The sequence below is a fragment of the Bubalus kerabau genome, chromosome 9 (assembly GCF_029407905.1).
Source record: "Bubalus kerabau isolate K-KA32 ecotype Philippines breed swamp buffalo chromosome 9, PCC_UOA_SB_1v2, whole genome shotgun sequence".
In the NCBI taxonomy this organism is placed as follows: Eukaryota; Metazoa; Chordata; class Mammalia; order Artiodactyla; family Bovidae; genus Bubalus; species Bubalus kerabau.
Window position 1 is genome coordinate 74630707 of NC_073632.1, and position 18662 is coordinate 74649368.

Sequence of the window (18662 nt, forward strand, 5' to 3'; positions counted from 1 at the left end):
TCACTTGATGTGTCTGTGCTAAGTCACTTCAGTCGTGTCCAAATCTGTGTGACCCTATGGACTGCAGCCTGCCAGGCTCCTCTGTCCATGGGATTCTCCAGGCAAGAATACTGGAGTGGGTTGCCGTGCTATGAAGTCTTAAATAAAACTTCTATACTCTTATCATCAGATAGTGCCTACAAATAGTTGAGAATTATACTCTAATTAAACTGAAACTCTAATTAAAAGTACTAGTCTAATGCAATATGAAATGTCCTTGATTATCACAGGCCAATTATGTCTCAGTTTGCTATTGTCCTCTGGTGTGTATAGATTTTATCTTTTTATGAAAATAATGGAACAGTTTTGGTAATGACATCCTGGGCAGGATGTCCTGGTAATTTCCAGAGTCAGTCATTTCCTTTTCAATGTATTTTCTCCTCTTCATGGTTTTGTTATATAGCCCCAATGTCCCTTGATTCCTCAGAAACATCCCCTGACTACTGACCAAAGTGTTCTTCAAATACTGGAATTAATGATACACATGTTACAATGATCATGTTTATCAAACAAATACAAAAAAGAAAAAGTTGTGTTTTTTTTTTTTTTCATGTGGCATTCATGGGCTTATCCATAACTCTTGGTCTTAAATTATTTCCAAGACAGTATAAAACAGGTTAAATAAGCAGTAATCTTTTATCAAAGCTAAATTTTCCCAAGAATAGTGGGTTTCAGTTCCACTAATTCTTCTTTCTACAACTTTTTATAGAAGCCTTAATAGTAAATGCTTCTTCAGTCATGTCCGATTCTTTGCAACCCCCATGGAATATAGCCCGCCAGGCTACTCTGTCCATGAGATTCTCCAGGCAGGAACACTGGAGTGGGTTGCCATGCCCTCCTCCAGGGGATCTTCCCCACCCAGGGATTGAACCCGCGTCTCCTACATGTCCTGCATTGCAGGTAGATTCTTCACCCACTGAGCCACCTAAGAAGCCCTAAGAGTAAATGCTTAGAAACATTTTGACACTCCTAAGAGTAAAACTGAAATCTAAATCTTCTCAAAAAGTAATGTTTTACAGGTTATCTTAAATTCTGTTTATATTGTTAACTATATCTTCAAGTGAATTATTAACCATCAATCAACATCTGTCTCCAAGTTTTAACAAGTTAAACTATCTAATACCAGCTTCAACAAATTTGAGTAAAACTGAATCTGTGATGCTATTTTCATTGTTGTGAAGCCAGCTATCAAATGATAATACTCACACTATTTGTTCCCAGAGTCAAAAGTAAACTAGGGAAGAAAACGTTTCCTGAGTAATGCTTTGTAAACTTTTAAAATGCAAATAAGACATTTGTTAATGACTTTTTTGTTAAAGCTCTATTGAAAAATCAAAATGTTAAGAAAATATTGTTATGCTTCAGAAATGTAGAGGGGCAGTAGGAAATCATCCCCATCTGTATTTTGTCTTTGAATACTGTCCTCAAAAATAAATTTATTAAGTAGAGTTTGTTCAAATAAAATCACATTTTAAAAGTCAATTGTTCCTTTCTTTCAGAAGATGTAAATCAAATTCACAACCCTAACTGCCATAATATCAAAACACATACAAACCCCATAAAAATTAAATTTCCATTTTAACTAGCCCGCAATCTCAACAGGATGCTCATAGGATTCAAAGCATTAGAGTGAAGTCTCTGAACCTACATTAAAAATGGTCTACATACAATAATGATCTACACATAACAATCTCAATCATGTGAAGTTTTAATGCTACCCACAAATATATACAAGCTATATAATTACAGCTCAACTATATCATTAAGAAAATTATCAGAAGTACCTAGTATTTTTTTTTTATTGCTTTGTTGCAATCAACCCATGATCACATTTTAAAAAACAACTTAAGTAGTAACATTCTAAGTACAGAACAACTGTTTATAATACCACATACTACTATTTGTTGTCAGGTTCTATGCAAGTAACTAGTGCTTGTGGTATTAAATCTTCACTCAGTTAGGCTGCCATCAAATTTCTAACAATTCCCTTTATTGGGGGGAAAAATAGAGAGGGGAAAGCTTGCTTAACAGCCAATACTAACATAATCGTATAAGATCTGTATCATTGAAATGCTTTATCTAACAAATTATTCATTGAAAATGACAAAGATACTTAACAATACTGTCTTGAACACTGGAAATATGCTAAGGAAGTAGATCTCAGGTGCACTCATGACACACACACACACACATGTAATTATTGAGGAAATGACATGTTAAAATTAGTTGAACTGTAGTAATCGTTTCACTATGTATATGCTTATCAAATCATGTTGTACACCTTAAATACAAAGTCCCATTGGTGGAGAAGAGGGCAGAGAAAACTTGTGTTGCCATAATAAAAAGAAGTGAAACAAAGAAGCAAAAGGCAAGAAAAGGAAAGAGAATCATTTGAGCTACAATTGCTTTCACAGTGAGGGATGCTAGTGAACAAAGGGAGATCCCAGGTGGCAGTTGGGGAGCAATCTTCCACCAGCACCAAAATTAGAAGCAATCACCACAGAGAGGATGTAGAAGCAGAGGAGGAAAGTTGACAGGATCCAAGAAGAAACAGAATGGTGCTCCTGCTGGAAACATATTATTAAAGAATAAGTTAACAATAATCAGAAAAGCAGTCATGGAAAATACTTTCTAAGAATGAAGACTAATACCAGTTTTCCTCAAGGGTTGAACATACTTTAAAGAAAATCTAGGTAACAGTTTTTCATTTACTCTTTATAACAGAGGCATAAACGGGTATTTTTAATCTTCATATTGAACCAAGAAGAAGTCAAACAATGGTTGGACTAAAGTAACTTAGCAACTGGCAGAGGATCTGTATTCAGTTTTATTTGAGCACCAAAAAGGTTCCCTTGTAGCTCAGTTGGGAAAGAATCTGCCTGCAGTGCCGGAGATGACCTGGGTTCGATTCCTGAGTTGGGAAGATATTCTGGAGAAGGAAATGGCAACCCACTCCAGTATTCTTGCCTGGAAAATCCAATGGACAGGCTACTGTCCATGGGGTCCCAAGAGTTGGACACGACTTAGCAACTAGACCACCACCATCAAATTTCATGTTCTTTCATTATTCTGATTTCTATGAGGAAAAAAAAAAAGCAAGTACCAGACTTTCCAGGTGGAGACTGTGCTTCCAGTGCAGGGGCACTGGTTTAGTCCCTGGTTCGGAAGTTCCACATATGGTGCAGTGTGGTTAAAAAATAAATATCATTAAGTGCCTGCATCCCAACTCTGACACTGCTGTACCACACATTTGATTTTTCTCTCTAAAGTCAACATTTCTTTGGGGACAACGCACACCTAATGTGAGTAACTGGACTCTGTCAGACGATTAGAATTTTAAGCAATCTAAAAATTTAATACTTGCCTCATAATCTATATTCTCTTTGTCAATAATCTTTATCCTCCAAGTAACTGTGAACCAGGTATACCCAAAAAAGGGAAAGGAGCTATGTAAGGATAGCTCAGAAAGAGAAAAGATACTCCCAAGAATAATGAAACCAGTTATAAGCCCACAAAGACAAATACCCTAGAGTAGGCAAATTCTACTGATTTCAAGGGAAGCATAAATTTTTTATAATTATCTTACATCCTAAGTGCCAGAAACCATGCTAAGTACTCCACATGTATTACATCATTCCAAGATAGCTAACAATGTTAGCCCCATCTAGATTAATGAATTGATAATTTAATATTTGCTCAAGGTGATTCACTTAATAAGTGAAGGAGATGAAATATGAGTGGCAATGGGAAGACTGAATACACTAAATGTCAGATAGGAATGTATTCCAATAATAATGAGTAAATTAATAAAGGATTGAAATAGGGTGAAAGTATTAAAAATTATGAGAGAGATCCTAGAGTCTAAACAAAAACTACTTAGGATTCAATAAGCAATTAAATACAGAATATATTATTAAAATGTGTTAATTTTTTTAAATTATAATAAAGCTGGTACTGCTACCACTAAGTCATTTCAGTCGTGTCCGACTCTGTGCGACCTCATAGACGGCAGCCCACCAGGCTCCCCCGTCCCTGGGATTCTCCAGGCAAGAACACTGGAGTGGGTTGCCATTTCCTTCTCCAATGCATGAAAGTGAAAAGTGAAAGTGAAGTCGCTCAGTCGTGTCCAACTCTGTGCGACCCCATGGACTGCAGCCTACCAGGCCCCTCCGTCCATGGGATTTTCCAGGCAAGAGTGCTGGAGTGGGGTGCCATTGCCTTCTCCGAAAGCTGGTACAGTTGTAGGTAAATAATGTAAACATCTACTGCTGTCAATACAAATGTAGAATATTCATTCAGGAATCCAAAATGAAGTTAAGCATTAAAATAGTTTCATCTTTTTTTCAAGAATCAAGCTTTTAGAAGTTAACCCAGAGAACACTAGTAAAAATGCACAAAGTTCCTTGTAATTTTTAATTGCAAAGAAAAAAATATTTAAGGTGTGAAAAAAATAAATACTTAACCTGGGTTAAATGACAAGGTATAGTACGAATTAATATAGCATACATGTTTTTCTGACAAAAACAAAGAAAATATTTAAGAAAAATGTGTTATTACACATATTAATTGGAAAAAAGCTTGAATCAAAACTATGTGTGCTATGCTTATAACTATTGAAAATAACCTATGAATTAAAAAAGAGATAAAATATGAACACAGAAGAAAACTATTTGAGTTTGGTTGTGATAGAAATTGAACCCAAATTAGTTTAGGCAAAAGGAGAAATGTATTGACTTGTGGAAGCAAAGGAAATGTTGAATGATGTACCATAGGATATGCAAGGGAAGAGCTAGTTCTCATAAACAGTTGAGTTAAAAAAACAAAATTCAGCTGAGTAAATTTTGGAGATCTTATCGACTTTATTCAATAGTTCACCAGTCAAGCAGCACCCAATCTAGCAGACAGATAACAGTTCTAAGGAACTGTACAAAATGAAAGACATTTATAGTTCCTAGCAGAAACAAGGAACACTAGGCCAAAAAGAAAGAATGGTTACTGCACTGTTACTTTCTTTAGGCTCTATCAGACAGACTACCTAATTAGAGCTGATCAGGTGATTCCTGATAGACTAGTTTAATTCCACTTTGGGGAGATAAAACTGTAATTAAATCTTGGTTTGGTGACCTGAGGCTTAGAATAAGCAACTCCATTCTGGGCCTGTTGGGCCTTAGTTTTAATCATTGGAACCAGGGATTTTCAACATGGTGGGAAATGTTCAGTTGCTCTCTCAGTTCAGTTCTGTTTTCTCCACAAGGCAGGAAAGATGGGTGCCATGGGTTCTCACTCTTTAAATCTTACAAATTTCAGCAGCTGTTAGCTTTATTGTCTCACTTCAAGAAATTCTAGGGTAGGACTCTTACTTCCCTAGGGTGTCTTAGTTACCCACCTTTGAATAAAGGACGCCTTAACTAAAAGTTCCTCCAAGACTACATATTAACATAATATGGAGGTATACTTTCACAATCCAAAGTCTGGATGCTGCTGACAGAACGGGGAATGGTCTACATCTATACCATCCTGAACACGCCTAATCGCGTCTGATTTCAGAAGCTAAGCAGGGTCAGGCCTGCTTAATATTATACTTGGAAGTGAGAATGGGGAATAGATAGATGCAGGACATTCACAAACCACAGTTGCCTACTCTAGGATTCAAAAGAACATTTTGGAACCTAAACAATAGCAGATAATTATCCTTGAAACAAGGGTTTCATCTCACCTTGCAAATTGAGCACTGTGATATTGTCATTTATAACACGGAATATATATTGGTCTTCATCCTTCTTTCTAGCACAAGCTCCTAAAACCCTTGGCATTTTCTAAGTGAACAGAGCAATAAAGGTCTTGATATTCATAACAAATACCTTTCAACCACACCTGAGTTTATGCAAAGAAGATGACCTTTGAAAAGCAGGAGAGGGACACAGAAGGAGGGGGGCTGATTGCCACGGGAACCAATCACAAGACAGGCAAGTTGGAACTTTCAGTCCCTCAAAACACACACACCTCCCGGGAGAGAAGAGAGGCTGGAGGTTGACTTGATTGCCAAGGGCCAATGATTTAATCAATCTTATCCCTGTGGTGATGTAGTTCAGTGGTAAAGAATCTGACTGCCAATGCAGGAAACGCAGGTTTGATCCCAGGGTAGGAAGATCCCCTGGAGGAGGAAATGGAAACCCACTCCAGTATTCTAACCAGAACAATCCCATGAACAGAGGAGCCTGGTAGGCTACAGTCCATGTGGTCGCAAAGAGTCAGACATGATTGAGCATACACGCTCCTTTAATGACGCTTTCATAAAACCCAAAAAGAACGGGTTTCACAGATCTTTTGGTTTGGTGAACACATGAAGATTGGGAGAGAGTGGGGTGCCTGGAAATGGCATGGAAGCCCTGAGCCCTTTCCCTATACCTTCCCATGTTCATCTATTCCACTTGGCTATTTCTGAATTATATCCTTTTATAATAAACCAGTGATTTACTACGTAAAATGTTTCTCTGAGTTCTGTGAGCCACTCTAGCATATTAACTGAAACCAAGGAGGATGTGGAAACCAGCAATCTACAGTCTATCAGAAACAGAGGTGACACCCTGGACTTGAAATTGGCATCTGAAGGAAGAGGAACAGCCTTACAGCACTGAGCCTTTAAACTGTGGTGCTTAGTTGCTCAGTTGTGTCCAACACTTTGTGACCCACTGGACTGCAGCCCACCAGACTTTTCCATCTATGGGATTTTTCAAGCAAGAATACTGGAGTGGGTTGCCTTTTCCTTCTCCTGGGGATCTTCCCAACCCAGGGGTCAAATCTTCGTCTTCTGTGTCTCCCGCATTGCAGGTGGATTCTTTACACACTGAGCCAGAGTCTGATGTCATCTCCCAGGTAAACAGTGTAAGAACTGAATAAACTCCTTGGTGGTGTTGAAAAAAAAAAAATGTGCATTGGAATTGGTGTTAATATTAGAGTCATGTTAGATAATTCCATGTTAAAACTGCTTGAATGCAGAGGGAAAAAAAATCCTATTTACAGAGTTAGTTTTGCCAGTAGATAACCCAGATTTAGCATTTCTGGGAGTGAGTATTGTGGGAATATGGTTCATGAAGAAAATCATTATATTTATATTGTTATAGTGGTATTGAAGTTTTTCAATAAATAAATGTCAATTAATTCTTTAAAATCTGATTAAAATTCTTAAAAGTGAGTTTCATCTACAATGAAAAATGCAGTAATTACTTTCTTTTATCTGCCACTGGCAAATAAAATCCCCACGTTTACAGACATAAACAAAATTTACACTAAGATATAAAATCATTGACCTCTAATGGGAAGGAAAAAAAACTCTGCTGTTTCTTTTTCTCATAAATTATATCCTTTTATTTTTATTGTGACTAGGCTTGAGAAAAGACTGCACTTTAAAAAAAAAGAACAATTCTCTAATATACTTTCCACAAATCATAAGCATAGTGTTTTGAAAATATTTCCACAACAACCAATTTCAGTGACATAAAACTGAGGGCACATTCAGGTATTAAATAAGGTAACTATATAATAAAGTCAAATGTCTTATTTTAAAAATAAAATATATTTTCTATTGAAATTATAAATAGAAATACAGAGATAACAAAGTGATTCTATGATAGAAAAAAATACATCATAAATCATTCTAAGGCAATTTATGTTTAAAATTTCACACTTAGAGTAAAGCACAATACCTCTTCTTGTTTCTTCTAATCTATCATAACAAAAAGTGAAGTGATATGAAGATAGTTTCAGAAATTAAACTCTGTTTATCATGTAATAGTCAATCATATAAAAGTAAGTAAAATATAAAATCTAAACATTAATCACTATGGTGTAATTTTATTATTCTCATCTATGTCTAAATTATATGGATATGAAAGGCCCTTGACAAAGTACACAAAGTAGTCTTCCTTTAATTACATCTTCCACATCCTCCTTGGTTTCAGTTAATATGCTAGAGTGGCTCACAGAACTCAGAGAAACATTTTACGTAGTAAATCACTGGTTTATTATAAAAGGATATAATTCAGAAATAGCCAAGTGGAATAGATGAACATGGGAAGGTATAGGGAAAGGGCTCAGGGCTTCCATGCCATTTCCAGGCACCCCACTCTCTCCCAATCTTCATGTGTTCACCAAACCAAAAGATCTGTGAAACCCGTTCTTTTTGGGTTTTATGAAAGCGTCATTAAAGGAGCGTGTATGCTCAATCATGTCTGACTCTTTGCGACCACATGGACTGTAGCCTACCAGGCTCCTCTGTTCATGGGATTATTCTGGTTAGAATACTGGAGTGGGTTTCCATTTCCTCCTCCAGGGGATCTTCCTACCCTGGGATCAAACCTGCGTTTCCTGCATTGGCAGTCAGATTCTTTACCACTGAACTACATCACCACAGGGATAAGATTGATTAAATCATTGGCCCTTGGCAATCAAGTCAACCTCCAGCCTCTCTTCTCTCCCGGGAGGTGTGTGTGTTTTGAGGGACTGAAAGTTCCAACTTGCCTGTCTTGTGATTGGTTCCCGTGGCAATCAGGCCCCATCCTTATGACCTCTTTTATCTTTAATCAGCTCATTAAAGGTTCTACCTTCAAATATGGTCAAATTAAGGGTTAGGACTTCAACATGAATGGGGGAGGGCGACCAGGATTCACTTCTTAAGAGTGTATAACAAGAATTCAAGTATTCATTTATTAATTTTGCTTTCCTATACAACCTACACATTTGCAAATTCATAGGAAATGGTTAATAATCTCAGAAATAAACTGATTATTTCCCAGACCACTCCCAAGGTAGCTTTGTATATGGTTCATTCTATATGTATTTTCAGACAAGATCCCACAACATACCCTCAGTGGTCACTGCATTTTTATAATGGCACTATTTATTTATGTTTAATGAGACATTAGCATCTACCAAAAACACTATCATATTTTAAAGACCATTTTAAAACATGCAACATGTTAACATATGCTTACTTTTGTTTACTTTAAACAAAAGTACTTTAAATACTTCAAAATATTTTTATTTTAAACATACTTTAAAATAATTAAAAGGTGCTCAATTAATCAGTTAGACCAGTCTTGGGTATTAACATGGACACTTTAATTCAAACAAATTCTCCTCTAATTTCTCCCATTCCCTCTTGTCCTTGGAAAGAAATTCCTTTCCAAAAGATGGCAAGGATATAGTATGAAGACATCCTGTAATAGAAACAATGAGACTAATGCTGGGGGGAGGAAATGAAGGTGAGCTTTGCTATCATTTGAAAAGTTAATGCATGACGAGAAAAATGTCAACAGTATTGCTGACCCTGCTCATTCTGAACCATGAAATTGCTTGAGCCACACAAATTACTAACCATGATAAAAGTAAGGGATTCTGCAGATCTATCATTCCTGTACAGTACGGCCCAAAGCAAACATGTCATGGATACTGTGCGCTAGAAAGCAAAGAGCTAGGCAGAGGAAAGGAGGGAAGGGAAAATGCCAGAGGCAGGATGGAGTCACACAAGCCAGGCCCAGGCAGTGGGAGGCTCTGTCTGCTTGAGAACCAGTACAGCATAGTGGTTAACCACACTGATTAAATAATCACACTTCCCATGAACCCTGACTAGGTAATTTTCTAGCTGTATGACCTTGAGTCAGTTGTTTAATTTATCTGTGCCTCTATTTCTTCATATGCAAAAATCTGTGTGTTAACATGTAAGGGCCACCATTACAATACACCACATACTAGATGACCTAAACAACATATTTATCTTCTTGAAGTTCTGGAAGCTGGAAGTCCAAGATCAGAGTGATAGCAAGGTTCTCCTGAGGTGTCACCCCTTGGTTGGCGGATGGCTGCCTTCTCCTGTGTCCTCAAGTGGCTTTTTCTGTGTGCGTCCGCATCCCTGGTGTCTTTCTCTTCTTGTAAGGACACCAGTCCTATTGGATTAGGGCCCCATCCTTATGACCTCTTTTATCTTTAATCAGCTCATTAAAGGTTCTACCTTCAAATATGGTCAAATTAAGGGTTAGGACTTCAACATGAATGGGGGAGGGCGACCAGGATTCACTTCTTAAGAGTGTATAACAATAATACCTTCCTCATATGATGTGGAGAAGGAAATGGCACCCCACTCCAGTACTCTTGCCTGGAAAATCCCATGGACGGAGGAGCCTGATAGGCTACAGTCCATGGGGTCGCCAAGAGTTGGATACGACTGAGTGACTTTGCTTTCACTTTTCACTTTCATGCGTTGGAGAAGGAAATGGCAACCCACTCCAGTGTTCTTGCCTGGAGAATCCCAGGGATGGGGGAGCCTGGTGGGCTGCCATCTGTGGGGTCGCACAGAGTTGGACACAACTGAAGTGATTTAGCAGCATATGATGCAGTGAAGATAAAATGTGTTAGCTTATATAAAATATCTGGCAAATGGGGAAGTGGTATGTACATACTTAAATATTAGGCTGCCGCTGCTGCTGCTAAGTCGCTTCAGTCATGTCCGACTCTGTGCGACCCCACAGATGGCAGCCCACCAGGCTCCCCTGTCCCTGGGATTCTCCAGGCAAGAATACTGGAGTGGGTTGCCATTTCCTTCTCCAATGCATGAAAGTGAAAAGTGAAAGTGAAGTCGCTCAGTTGTGTCCGACTCCTAGCGACCCCATGGACTGCAGTCCACCAGACCCCTCCGTCCATGGGATTTTCCAGGCAAGGGTACTAGAGTGGGTTGCCATTGCCTTCTCCGAAATATTAGGCTAATATCTATCAAATTAACATTTCTAACAAGTACCCACAAAGCATAGCATCAGGCGCATGAAAACAGACATCTATTTGTAATCTGTATTTAAAATAATCTTGTATGGGTACAGTGATATATTTGAGGAAAATGTAGGACACATCTTGCTGAAAACATTTATCTCAATTCAAAACCAGGGTGATTAATATAGAAATGTTAGTAGTTCCTAACCAGGAGCAAAATGAGAGCAAAGCCAACATATAGGTTTGATTTTCTCATATTCCCAGTGGGACACAATGGATTTTTGTGTCTCAGGATTATGTGCTGATAAAGAATACGGAAAGAAAGTTTATGAGGAAGCACACAAAAGCAGCCTGGCTCCCATGTAACCACACTTGACAACTGTAATGTAGTTTGGATTATACCAATAATTTCCAATTATTTTGCCTGCATTTGATTCTTGAGCTGGAAAACAGTGATGAGAACATCAGATTAATTTAGACAGACTCAAGTACTCATGTGAACACTGAAACGTACCACCAACTTATACATTAGGCTTATATTAATATATAATTCATTATCTTATTACTTTCTCAATTGCCCTTCATCCTGGCCAGGGCTCTGTCTACCACAAACATGATGAATATGGAAGAGAATGGCTGATAGCAGAAAGGACAAGGGTAGCCAAAATTATCACGCACAAAGGATGACAAAAGCTAACTAAAGCCTAAGTGCCGGGAGCATAACTGACTAAAAGCCTAAGCATTGAGCATCAAGACAGGAAGAGTTCTAGGTGATAAAGCGTCCCCTGTGAATTGACTCACAATGTTCCCAATTTTTTAAATGAATTTAACATAGTCATTTTATTGCAGGAGTCTGATCCTATCGCTCCCCTGCCTAAAATCCTTCAATGCATGAGGTTGTCTCCAATACCCCTTGGAACAAGACCCAAGAGTTTTCTGACTCACTGTAGCCCCCACAAACCGCCACATTCATCTCTGTCTTCAAAACACCAGATGCAGTTCTTACTGCTTTATCTCTGGCCTCTTCACAGGCTACTCCCTGTGCCTAGAAAATCCTACTTGGCTCTGTCTTATCCTTCTAATTCCTGCACATCTTTAGATCTCAAAACTGCTATCACTTACTAGGTAAACTCCATCCATCCATCCACTCCTCAATAGAGTCATTTGTCTCTTCAGTATGTTCTCACAATGCCAAGACCTAACACGATAATCAAATTTATCAAACTGGTACACTGTAAATATTTAAGCCACTCCCCTGCTCTTCATCTGGAAATTCCAAGAGTAAGACTTAACACAACTGTTCCCTCATCTGTGACACATTTCTCGACTTTTCCAGGGAAAGCCAGTTTCTCTCCAATCTGTCCTCTCTCAGCATTTCATTCCTAAAAGGGTTAGTATATTTCTCTACATGTCTATTTCCTTCAACAGACTGAAGTTCCTGGAGGACAGAGTCTAAATAGACCCCAAAACAGTGCCTAGCATATACTCATGGTTTAACATGTTTCCTGTTAATGGTGAAGGGATAAGGAGTAGATACTAGAACAGGCTATTCATTAATTTGCTTGAGTTTTTGTAGACTAGATTTTATGTTGAATTTCATCATGACCAGTTTGTTAAAAGCATACAATAATCTAATTATGTGCCTTCCCTGGTGTCTCTGGGGTAAAGAATCTGCCTACCAATGCAGGAGACCCGGGTTCTGGGTCAGGAGATCCCCTAGAGAAAGAAAGGGCAACCCACTCCAGTATTCTTGTCTGGGAAATCCCATGGACAAAGGAGTCTGGCGAGCTATAGTTCATGGGGTCACAAAGAGTTGGACACAACTTAGCAACTAAACAACAACAACAAAATAATTTAATTATATGAGATTTTGTGTTAAATATAAAACAAGCTGCATTCTAGTAAGTTTTGACAGAGATTTCCCCTTCAAAACACATCCTTTACTGTTCATATTATTACTCTGCAGACAAGACTCGGGAAGTTTTCTGACAAGCCAAAATTACAGTGTGTAAATAAGGAACAGCTTTGAAACCACTGCCCAACAGCTGGAGGACTCAGCAGGCACCCAGAGTAAGAAAACACTTTTGTTTCCTGGGGGGTAAAAGGTTAGCGCCAAATACAATGGTACAACAGAAACAACAAAACAAGAAAAAACGTTTACAGGATTTATCTTGACTCTTTGGGAAAGAAAATAAAATATTACAAGCCTTCAATCGAAGCGGCACCATGCCGTCATGCAATCCAAAAGCATTTTAAAGTCTGCCCATGATGTTTTCTAGTAAACATTTCCGAAAGAACCTGAAACTTGATTTACGTGTGTGAAAGGGAATTAGAGTCTACCTCCTACACTTTACAATTCACATTAAAGCTGTTATAATGCCCTGAAAGTATGTGGGGAAAAATAAGAGTTGAACTCCTATTTTTCTGACTTTAGTAAGCAGCCAAATGGTACTATATATTTATTTATATAACAAAATCTTTGCTATTGCCTCCCCTCAAAAAAAAAAAACCAATTCTCAGTTCTCAGCCTTCTAGTATGTGTGCATTTTCTAAGACAACTCATTAGAGGAAACAATTTTTTTTTTTAAGTTTTCTTCCTTTTCCATATCTTATTATATACCAACTCCATGCAATCTAAAAGAAATTGTGTATGTGTGGATGGGTTGGGGCATACATAGACATCTCTATGTGTTTGCATATGCTCTAAGAAAGAGAAAGGTAACAAAGGAAGAACTTCAGAAAGAGTCAAGGTTATCTCTCAAGGAAGCTAAAGTATAAAGGAGAGAGAATCAACATCTCCCCATGCAGGGGTAAGGAACCAGCTGTTTGGAACTGAAAGGGGTAATTTTTAATGACTAAGTTTTCAACATACACACATGCACATATACTAACACATATACCTTAAACCATAGTAGAAAGGGAAACAATATTGAAAAGAATATGCAGTCATGATGCATAAAACAGAATTATGCCGGGGGAAAGTAACATGCAAATTTGTTTTTAAATTTTCTGGGAGGCAAAGATCCAAAATATCCAACTTTAAAGTTTACTGTCTTGGTAAATGTTACAGTTCAAATCAGGTGCTTGGGCACCATCTCTCATCCTTCCCTCTACTGCTGCTGCTGCTAAGTCGCTTCAGTCGTGTCTGACTCTGTGCGACCCCATAGACGGCAGCCCACGAGGCTCCCCCGTCCCTGGGATTCTCCAGGCAAGAACACTGGAGTGGGTTGCCATTTCCTTCTCCAATGCATGAAAGTGAAAAGTGAAAGTGAAGCCACTCAGTCGTGCCCGACTCTTAGCGACCCCATGGACTAGAGCCTACCAGGCTCCTCCATCCATGGGATTTTCCAGGCAAGAGTACTAGAGTGGGGTGCCATTGCCTTCTCTATCCTTCCCTCTAAGTCCCCACAAATCTATCAGTAAATGTTAACTGTTCCTACCTATCTATTCTCCCACCATACCTACAACTAGACCACTATCATTCCTGAGATTACAAGAATTTCCTCCTAACTTGTCTCCCCCAAATCCGTTTGTCCTATCCAAACCATTTTTCACACCTGTGCTCACAACGATCCTTATAAAATGAAAATCTGATCATGTCTTTCTCCCACTTTGGTTTCCCTTTTTCCTTACAAGAAAATCCTCACAACTTCTTAGAGCCAAGCTCCTCTTTACAGTCTCCCCTCCAACCATAGTGGGCTTCTGCCAGCTGCTGCAAAATGCCATCTTCTCTCCAGTCTCCATGACTTCATGCAGACTGTGCTCTGTACTTGGTATCTTTCATCCAGCTTTCTTCAAGTCAAGAATTCCTGTTCACTATTGGGTTCTCAATGACTCCAAGGCAAGGGCAGTATTCCTGAGAGAACTTCTCCTTATATTTCTCCCTACAATTCTTTACAGCAGTGGTCCCAAATGTTTTTTTGGTACCAGGGACCAGTTTCATGGAGGACTTATTTTTCCACAGACTGAGGGGCGTGGTGTGGCAGTGTGGGGGGTGGGAGGAGAAGAGGGATGGTTGAGATGGTCTCAGGATGATTCAAGTACATTACACTTATTGTTCACTTTATTTCTGTTACTATTACATCAGCTCCACCTCAGATCATCAGGCATTAGATCCAGGAAGCTGGGAACCCCTGCTTTATAGAACTTAACAACCTTATGGTTACTTAACAATTTATAAGTCTGTTTAACATCAGTCTACCCTAGACTATAAGGACCATGATGAAAGGTCCATGATGTAAAGGACCATGTCCTCAGTCCCTAAAACATGCCACAGTGAAAATGTTCAATGTCTATTTAAAGATTCATGGAGAGTCCTCCAAAAGCTTGGGAGAAATAGGCCTAATAAGGAAGTCTCATCTTAGATTCCAGTAATATTGATGGCTGGAAAAACAAAAACATTTTCTTAAGTCCTCAGGATGAAAAGTAGGTCAGACAGAGAGGAAGCTAGTCATAAAATCCTATCCAGTAGTGAAGTAGAAAACAAGGAATATTGTAAGTCTTCCTATGATTGTTATATACTTCATCTAGTAAGAAATTTATCATATACTTTGCTTGACAGTTTCTAACTAAATGCTATACACATAATTAGTACTTAATAAATTACTATTCTTAATATAAAATATCAAAGTCAAAATGAAATATATTTGGGGTTTTGAGACCAAGTCCAGATTTAATCCTTACATAGCCTTGTCCTATAAGATCCTGTTGCTACTGCTGCTGCTGCTGCTGCTGCTGCTAAGTCACTTCAGTCGTGTCCGACTCTGTGCGACCCCATAGACGGCAGCCCACCAGGCTCCCCCATCCCTGGGATTCTCCAGGCAAGAACACTGGAGTGGGTTGCCATTTCCTTCTCCAATACATGAAAGTGAAAAGTGAAAGTGAAGTCGCTCAGTCGTGTCTGACTCTTAGCGATCCCATGGACTGCAGCCTACCAGGCTCCTCTGTCCATGGGATTTTCCAGGCAAGAGTACTGGAGTGGGGTGCCGTTGCCTTCTCCAGAAGATCCTAAAGCAGCAATATTTGAAATAATGTCATTTTCTTTAGCTTGACCACTAGTAACACTTACACAGCCTTTAAAATTATTATTATCCTATGAAATTCAAAATCTTCTAAACAAATAAACACTGTATAAACTAACTCTGTTTTTAAATAAATGTTACGCAAGGTAGGATAATGAGCTAATGATAATGTAACATGATATTTTCAGCTGTGGCTAGTGGAATTGCTCTCATATTATTAAAAAAAATTCTTTATAAATGGAGAAGATAGTTCCCCTCAGAAATTTTTACTCAGAATATGTTTATAATGCTTGGCATCACAGTAAACTAAAGAAGGCCAGCATGACTTGAATCAGTAAAACATTAAAGGTAACAAATATTAGATTACTTATAAACTAAAAAGGATAATATCCCAAAAGGGTAACAAAATAACCCTATGCTATATCCCTCCCACACACACAACAGCATGGGACTAATCACTTATAAAATTGCCTTATAGTAATTGTCAAAATTGGAGATGACTATTCTAGCTATCAGCAGTCAAGTAAATTTTCACCTCAGAGGTACCAAATAAACATGTAAGTGCTAATCAATAACAGGACATTAATCTTAATAGCTTTAAGCTGCCAGGGAAGGAGTTAAAGTGAATGCCTTTTTAAATATTTTTTAACTTAATAATCCCTGGCTATACATCAAAAAAATAAAACTTTTACCACAAAGTAGACAGAAATAAAATTGCTCTAAATACTTGAGATTTTTATCTTGCTTTGAAACAAGTAAATGTAAAATTTCACACTTAACCAAGTAACATAAAAAATGAGAGTCATAGGCTTAAATCCTATGGCTTTCTTGTTTTAACTGAATCCTTCCATTTCCTGTCCTTTATTTCTCATTATCCTATCACTCTTATTACACATTCTCTCGCAGGATGAATTCATGCGTATTTTGATGAGCCCTCTTCTATTAGTTTAAACCCAAAGCTTAAGTGATGGTCACTTATCATAAGACTTTTTTCCCCTCCCTTTCTATCAAATCTAACTCAATCCTCCCTTTCTATCAGTTCAGTTCAGTTCAGACGCACCCGACTTTTTGCAGCCCCACGGACTGCATGCAGCACGCCAGGCTTCCCTGTCTATCACCAACTCCCGGAGTTTGCTCAAACTCATATCCATCGAGTCAGAGATGCCATCCAATCATCTCATCCTCTGTCGTCCCCGTCTCCTCCTGCCTTCGATCTTTCCCAGCATCAGGGTCTTTTCCAGTGAGTCAGTTCTTAGTATCAGGTGGCCAAAGTATTGGAGCTTCAGCTTCTTTCAGATCTAACTAACTCAAGAGTAAAATCTCAGCAACTGGATGTGGTGTGAGGGGACTTTGTGAATAATCATTTTAAAATATGAATTGCTGAATACTTCAGAAAAAAATTTGGTGACTTCTCTGGCGTTCCAGTGGTTAAGCTCTGCACTCTCAATGCAGGGGGTGTGGGTTCAATTCCTGGTTGGGGAACTAAGATCCCAAATGACCTATGGCACAGCCAAAAGAAAAAAAAGAAACTTTTCTTTAGACTTTGAAGTATTTTTTATAACTGTTTTTTAACATGTTGACTAGCCTAAGTTCTCTAGAGGATTTTTCTCATGAATAGGTATGGGTACTTGGCTATTAGCATACTGTTTATAGCTGAAGTGTGAGAAAGTAAAACAATTAGTTATCTTAGGAACTGTAAATAAATCCCCTGCAACTGCAGTTATCCTATTTCCTTAAAATTTTCTTTTTCTCAATTTGTAAAAAGATAAATCATAGCCACACTTACATTCGAAGGATCCCAACTTCCAATTTAAGGACAGTTCTGGAAGGCTTGCCCCTCCCTTCAGGAGCCCAGGAATGTACATTTAGGGTATTTCTTTGAGAAAGCTCAGCACTTGGAGTATGGGGGCTCCTCCTGTGCACTTAAACTAACACCTCCCTCCAACCCACTCAGGAGATGTTTACTCAATTCAATAAACAACACTTGGCAAAGAGCCATCCTCTGGCTAATTTGCATCCCAATATCCTCCTATTCTTTTAGTTAATACTAGACTAAGGGACTGCAGAGAAGAGAAGCATGAATGCTCCTCTGTCCAGATATCTGCCGGTTCCTCCAAACACTGAGAAATCTGTTTAAGGACGATAATGTACATAAGTCTAAGGCTCTGAATGTATACTGTTATGAGGTTATTCCATACTGATGTGTAAAATGTCAAATATGTAAGTTTTTATCATTATATCCTAAAATTAGGCCACAAGGTAAATACAAAGTAAAAAAGAACCCCCCTGCTAATGCAGGTGACTCAGGTTCAATCCCTGGGAAGGGAAGGTCCCCTAGAGAAGGAAATGGCAACCCACTCCAATATCCTTGCCTGGAGAATCCCATGGACAGAGGAGCCTGACAGGCTACAGTCGTTGGGGTCACAAGAGTCAGACGCAACTTAGCAACTAAACAACAAAAATATACATCTTAATAAGAAGTTTGATCAGAGGGCCACATAGATAGGAAGACAGAAGACTTGGAGGAGAGAGTGAGAAAAAGAAAAAGAGTGAAAAAGAAAGAGATGGAGACAGAAGGAGGGGAGACAGGCAGGAGACAACTAGCTACTTTACTGGCTACTTTTATTTATTAAAACACCTCCACTCAAAAGTTTTACTATCAATTAGAGGTTTTACATTTGCTTTCTGTTCCATTGCTGTTGTATTTCTATAGGTCGTAGACATCTTTCTTTTAGAACTTTTTAGATCTTCCACTGACTATCACCCATTGGTATTTAAAACTTTTGTTGAAAATCAAGTTTTATTTGCACAGTGTTATTTTTCCTTTAAAACCAAGATGCA

General features: G+C 38.4%; 1 protein-coding gene and 1 long non-coding RNA gene across 5 annotated transcripts in view; one reads left to right on the forward strand and one right to left on the reverse strand.

The window, feature by feature from the left end:
• PTPRK (protein tyrosine phosphatase receptor type K) overlaps window positions 1-18662 on the reverse strand; it is a 635100-nt gene that overhangs the window by 590155 nt on the left and 26283 nt on the right. The window lies entirely within an intron of this gene.
• The window catches only part of LOC129620004 (uncharacterized), an 88601-nt gene that overhangs the window by 16655 nt on the left and 53284 nt on the right, over window positions 1-18662 (forward strand). Inside the window, exon 2 of the long non-coding RNA XR_008698338.1 lies at window positions 12767-12870. This is a non-coding gene — a long non-coding RNA (uncharacterized LOC129620004). The remainder of the gene's footprint in view (window positions 1-12766; window positions 12871-18662) is intronic.